This window comes from Mus pahari, chromosome 8 (assembly GCF_900095145.1).
Source record: "Mus pahari chromosome 8, PAHARI_EIJ_v1.1, whole genome shotgun sequence".
In the NCBI taxonomy this organism is placed as follows: domain Eukaryota; kingdom Metazoa; phylum Chordata; class Mammalia; order Rodentia; family Muridae; genus Mus; species Mus pahari.
Window position 1 is genome coordinate 92,317,674 of NC_034597.1, and position 6,995 is coordinate 92,324,668.

Consider the following 6,995-nt stretch of genomic DNA (forward strand, 5'->3'; position numbering starts at 1 on the left):
GCCAGTAAAGAACATCCCTCCATGGCTTCTGCATCAGCTCCTGCTTTCTGACCTGCTTGAGTTCCAGTCCTGCATCCTTTGGTGATCAAAAGCAGTATGGAAATGTAAGCCAAATAAACCCTTTCCTCCCCAACTTGCTTCTTGGTCATGATGTTTGTGCAGGAATAGAAACCATGACTAAGAAAAGGGGGTTATTTACTAGGACATGGGCAACAGATTAGAGGCCATGCTACTGAAGAAAATAAATCCTCTCCCACCCTTTAACCCCCACAGCCCCTCATTGAGTGTTGAAGCCTCATGAGCCCTTCCCCCACATGAGATGAAATAGTGACAGATCCAAGCGTGTACAGGATTGTGCAGGTAACCAGAGAGATAGTTGGTTCATAGGTCAATGTCTTTGTCATATGTAGAAGACATTTTCATAGCAGTTCACCCCAAAGCTCTCATTCTTTCTGCCCCTGCTATGCTCTGCCTCTTCAAGGTCTTCACCATTTCTCGGTACCATCATACCAGGAACTAAGTCTTTAAACACGCTGGACCACTAGGAACACCAACTATATCAGAGTACAGGGGAAAAATCATTTTGCCCTCTCTTATTTTTTATTTTCTTGTTTTAATTGTTAAGTTGGCTGGGATTCTGCCATGTGTCTTGGAGTATGGAGCCGATACACCAGAAATGATGGCGCAGGAGCACAGAGGAGTCTGCATGTCTGGTGACATCATGGAGGTCCCACGCCAACCTCAGACTTTCTGACCAGGGTGGCTTGCGTGTGAGAGGAGAAGCTCAGGCATTTTACAGCCATTGTTATTTTAGGGCTACTGTAATTCTTAAATGATAAAAGATCTTTCAGAAACAAAATAATTGTAATGTTGAGGAGGAAGAAGGTTAAGTGTGGCACAGCATACTAGCTTTGCCATAACCAACTATTCAAGTCATGTGCTAGCCTTGTGCATGGCTAATGCAATAACTATCCATACTTACAGAAGGTTAGCCCAAATGGCATACTTCAGTGCTTACTTAGTTCACAGAGCTACTGACACAAGGAGTTCTATTAAAACTGAAGTCTATCCATTATTCTTTCTCCCCTTACTATATTTGCTGCCTATAATTTGTTCTTAGTTTTACATTTCTTGCCTTAATTCAAAGCCTGCCTCCGATTCTTCTGATCTCCAGTCAAAGGGATTTTGGAAGATAGTAGGCATCAATTTATGTGACACTTTTCAAAGAAGATTGTGCATATGTTTGTAATAAGAATGGTTATTCTTTGCAATATTTAACCTTATTATTAAATCTAGTTTTAGTGGGTTCTAAGTATCTTGGTGGTGTCATTTCTGTGTGTACAACCATCTCTAGACGTGTTTTCTTGCTTTGTGAGTGGTGCTGATTCTATTGTGGCTGACCTGAAAGTGTTAGCAAAGCTTAACTTGCTTAGGAATCAGGCTTTGCTCAATGCTTTAGTTAATTTTTTTTCTTATTTAGGTGTATTTTATGATCATTTTCATGCCAGATGACTGGTCAAGTCTGAAGAATGTAATTTGCCTAAGTGAAACAGAGGTCAATTATCAGCCATGGTCTAAGCTTAAGTCATTAATTAATAGGATTTAGCCATAAAAGCATTAGTTTGTAAATTGCATTAAGATGTGAAATCTTTTATGTCTAATCTTCCCCATCTTGAAATACTTAGACTGGGTTCTACTTTAATTTTATCATTTACTTGTGAGAAATAAGAAAACATTCTGTTATTGTTATTTAATTACAAGATACAAGAAAATCTTTGTTTTGTCCACACAAACCCATTTTAAAACTGACTCATCCATTATACTCAAAGCTCAATTGTGGATGCCAAACTGCCTCAAAGCGGCTCTCTCTTCAGATGCTGTCTTCAGTTTCATAAGTGGATCTATCATAAATCATAAATAACTCAACAAGATTTGCATGAATACTTTTAAGCATTTTTTGATAGAACAATCTTGGGTCAGATGTTAAATATTTACATAAAAAATTAAAGTAAAATGCAGTTCAAAATGCAGTTCAATGTCCCTGTGGGATGTCACATTTAGAGACAAATCTTCCAGCTATTTGTCAGAGTAGCAAGTGGACTTTGAAGGGGCTGACATCTTTTTAGCAAAGGAACTTTCAATTCAGAGAGCATAAACTTGAATTCAAACCAATTAAAACAAATCATATTTGCTTGCAATGAATACACAGTATTCTGAGAAAGTAGACAAACATAAATATGACTTTATCTCAGCCCATACAACTACTGGGGCTTTTCATTGTAGCTATTTGAGAGTCAACAACAGTTCTGTGGACAGCACTTGCAGAGCTTGGGAGTCCTTATAGTGTTTCACTGAATTTACACAAGACAAATTAACCAAATGTTCTTCACATATATACCTAGTTAAAGAATTGGCTATGGTGGATTTTCATAAAAAAATTATCCCATGGTTAGCATAATATTTTGAAAAGAATAATTTGGCATGCTACATTCTGTTCTCCACCAAACAATCTTCCTTGGAAATCACATTGTTTTTCTAGGGCTAAAAGGAGACAAAGTTTCCAAAGAGAGGAGATGTCTCTAACAATGATCAGTGACCAGGGAATAAAGATATACAGCCACTACAGATGTCAAAGAACTTGCCGGAATCACAGGTCCCAAACTGCTATTCCATTGAGTACCTACCCTTTCTCTCTCACAGATGACACTTAAGATAGCTTCTCAGACACTTTATTTACAGGGAAGGGTAGAGAAAAGCACCACCTGTCAATAAATTTCTGTTAACCTAATATCTTAGGCAGAAAATAGGGAGGTGGAAGCTCTGGTAGAGAGAAAGAATTTCTGGGAATAGAGTTAGGCACAAAAAGATTTGTCCCAGGCACAGAAGAAGATTGTCACATGAAACTTTGGATCAGGTAGCCAGCCATGATTTAGACTAGAACAAATGGGCAATTAAGTTATGAGCTAGTCAGGGAACAAGCAAAGCTTTTGGCCTTGGCATTTATTCATGAAATACTACACATCGGGGTCATTATTTCCATGAATAAAGTAGAGAGTTGGAAAAAACCCGAGGTTACAGGGCAGGGAGGGTAACAGGAAAAGCATAGGAGTGAGGAGGAAGTCTCCTTGACATCTCCTTAGACAAATCTTTCCATTTCAGATCTTTCTAACCGTGTCTTTGCAACTCATCTTTATCTCATCTATGTTTTCAGTCATAAGCTTTTCCTTTCTCTGCCTCCCTGAACACACGAATCATAATTATAGTAATGTCCTACTGTGATAATACTCTAATAATACCTTTGCCTTTCTGGCTGTTTCAGCCAAAGGGGTTTTCTTTTCATCGTGGGATGTGGTTGCTTTTGTGTAGGGTGGAAAATAACTTAAAAAAAAAATCTGGGCATCATTGTAATCATTCAGCTGTGTTTATTAGAATTACAACTACCAATTTTTTTGTTAATAGTTATTGTATTGTTTACTTTTTTGTGACTCTACCAATTCTTGACAAAAAACAGCTCAAGGTAAAATGGATTTTATATTGGATCAAAGTTTGATGGGCTAATCCATCATGGATGGAAAGGCAGGAAGGCAGGAACTTGAGGAAGCTGGTTATATTACCTCCACAGTGGAGAAAGAGGAGGAAGTGAATGCTGGTGTTTTGTTTGCTTTCTTCCTTGTCTGTGGTCCACTAACTGGTGCTATACAACAGTTTAAACCTGTTTTTGTTTTTTTAAGACCTCATATACTTATCGAGATGTACACCTCCTGGATGATTCTAAGTTCCTTTGAGTTGACAATCAAGGTTAACGATCACAGCTACTGTACTGTTATTTGTTTAGCCAGCACTAATTAAATGCTTACTGTATACTTGATATCATCCTCCAGATCCAGTATTACTGAGACAAAAGGTTGCCTCTGACCATGTTCCCAGACGAATCCTTATTCCTCAGAAATGTATTCCCAGGACTCATATATTGCTCCACTGGCAAAGCACTTGCTATATCAAGATGAAGACCTGAGTTCGGGTCCCCAGTAACCAGACAAGAACCTGGTATGATGGTATCTGTTTGTAGCGCTATCCCTGGAGCTGGGGAAGGACAGAGATGAATCCTGGGGACTTGCTGGACATCCAGTCTAATGGAAATGGTGAGGTTCAGTGGGAGGCTGTCTCAAAAAGTAAGGTAGAGAGTTTTATGGTGGTAGAGGGTGATACCTGATGCTGATTTCTGGCCACCAGACAGAAGCACAGGCATGAATATACCCTTGTGCATACTACCTCCCTACCCAACCATGCAAATAAAAACAAAGACGTGTCAGGTGTTTCTACAAACGTAGAGATGTTGTGTTGGAGAGTTTTATGCCAACTTGACATAAACTAAAATTATCTGAGAAGAGGGAACTTCAGTTAAGGAAATGTCTCCATAAGTTCAGGTTGTAGAAAGTATGTAGGGCGTTTCCTTAGTGACATAGAGGAGGTCCCAGCCCTTGTGGTTGTGCTAACCGTGGGATGGTTAAGCAAGCAGGCTGAGAGCAAGCCAGTAAGCAGCATCTGTCCCTGGCCTCTGCATCAGCCTCCAGGTTCTTGCCCTGTGTGAGATGCCATCACTGCTTTTGATGATAAATTGTTCTCTGGAACTGTAAGTGAACCTCCCCAACTTGCTTTTGGTCATGGGGTTTCATCACAGTAATAGAAACCCTAAGATAGATACCATTATCATTATTAATTAATTAAAAGAACTCTGTGTTTGAATTAATTTCACACAGCTCCAGAATTATTTTATTCTTTTTCGGACATTCATTCTGCCTGTGCAAATAAAACTTTTAATTTTTCTTAAAATTTTATTATAAAGTTTCTCACATTTGATGAAAACACAACACGAGGAGAAACCATTTGATATATAATGATCACATCAAAATGACAAAAATGACAGAAAAGAGAAAAGGACTTTATTAAAACATGTAAACAAAACCTTAAAACTTGCTTAAAAACACATTTAGTTTTATTGGAATATGGGAGCTATCAGGCTGAGAGACGTTCGGGAGACATAGAAGAATTTGCAGGAATCACATAAAGCTTCACACAGATAGGCTTACTATAACCTGAGCAACCTGTCAATGCCCGCTCTTTTTCAACTACTTTAAAGATACTTTTAAAATTACACCGTTTTACAGTAGAATACATGTGATATGAAGGGGGATTAGAAGCCTGGGAATATTTAATTGGGAAGTAGGTAGAAGGTAAATACAGGAGAGGGTAAATAGAGGAAGAATGTTTGGAAAAGTCATAAGCCATCATACTGTTTTCAATTTACCTAAAATCACATATACAAACATAAATGTATAGATCCATCCATCGGATACATAGTTTTAATAAAGTTTTGCACTTGGAATGAAAATGCTACCCACAAGAAGCATAGACTACTAAATAAAAACAAAACAAAAACAAAAACAAAACAAAACCACCACCACCACCACCAACAAAACCCAGCACACTCTCTGGAGTGTTGGTCTAGGGAGCTGTTGAGACTACCTAAACAATATAGGCTATTGTCATTATCTTATCACTATAGGCCCTTGGTTGCACTGCAGACGCTAAAGGTAAAGTCCCTACTGCTGAGGAAATTGTGGGCTCAGAGGACGCACAGGATTCAAGCTGGATCTGACTTGAAAGCCCCTCCTGAGCCACAGCTTCTGGCACCAGAAGGTGCTATGCAAGCTGCCAGCCTGTGTGGGTGACAGTAACCAACACTCCCTCCCAGCTGTGACACAACAGTGACAAGTTTGGAAAGTTATCCCTAAGGATGCAATAGTGGCACTCATATTTTTGTGGTAACTAACATCTCTATATTTTTATAATTACATACACATTCTATGATCATGTGAATGCTACTTAAATAGAATTTCCTTATCTAGTTGTTAAGACATTGATTAACCTATTAGATTAACTTGTAGGTGGTTTTTTCATTAACTTTAACATTATACTGCCACTTTCGTAAACCATACAATAGTACCAAATTCTTCAATATTCTCAAAATCCTTTATATAATCCTTTGATAATACATTTATAAGTGTCAGTAATTTGAGCAAGATCATATTCTTCAAAGGTTTATAGAATAAATTTAATTATAGATATATTTTAAGAATGATTTATTGATGTTTTAACTTGTAGATTTCCTTGGTAGTGGTCTATTGGGAGGAACTCGTTTATAAATATTCTATTATGAAGTTAATATAGAGGTTTGTAATTCCTCATTATTTTATACTATCTTCTCTTTTACATTAGTTCATATATGAACATTTCTTTAAGCACACTACACTTGTGGCTTATAGCTCTGACATTTCTTAAAGTACTAATATTCACAAAAAATTATTGGGAAGGAATAGACTTTGTTGACTGTGAGAAATATCCAATAATGTAGTCTATAATATTTGTATAATTCAGAGAAAAATGAGCAAAACAGGCCATCCAATTGAAGACCACACAAATTTAGGCTTTTAATGTATTATTATTTGTTAAAGCTTCTGAAAATGGTAAGGTGATTTTTAGTAATCTTTAATATGATAAATGGTTTATTAGGTCAAATGCCCACAAGACAACTACACATTTGCTAGCAGTTTATAGCACAGTGTCTAGTAAATACAATACTTACAAGGAATACATATAAACAGATCAATGAAGATAGCTATATTTTTATACTTTGTGCCTTTCCTATAATTCATGTAATAATTTCAGATGTGCTGTTTTTAAATTATAAAGGCTGCTTTTGAACAATTTTCAAAGTAATAACAATGTCTGAAATTTCAAATGTATCTTAAAGGTTCTCAGAACATGCTAATACATACATACATACATATATACATACATACTACATATATCCTACATCTATCCTACAGATATTGATACTTGGAGGAAATTTTGTTTGTATGATGGAAAATATTCTTCTGAAGTTCTACTTCATTTTATCAAGAAAAGGCTATGATATATGTTCAGAATAAAAA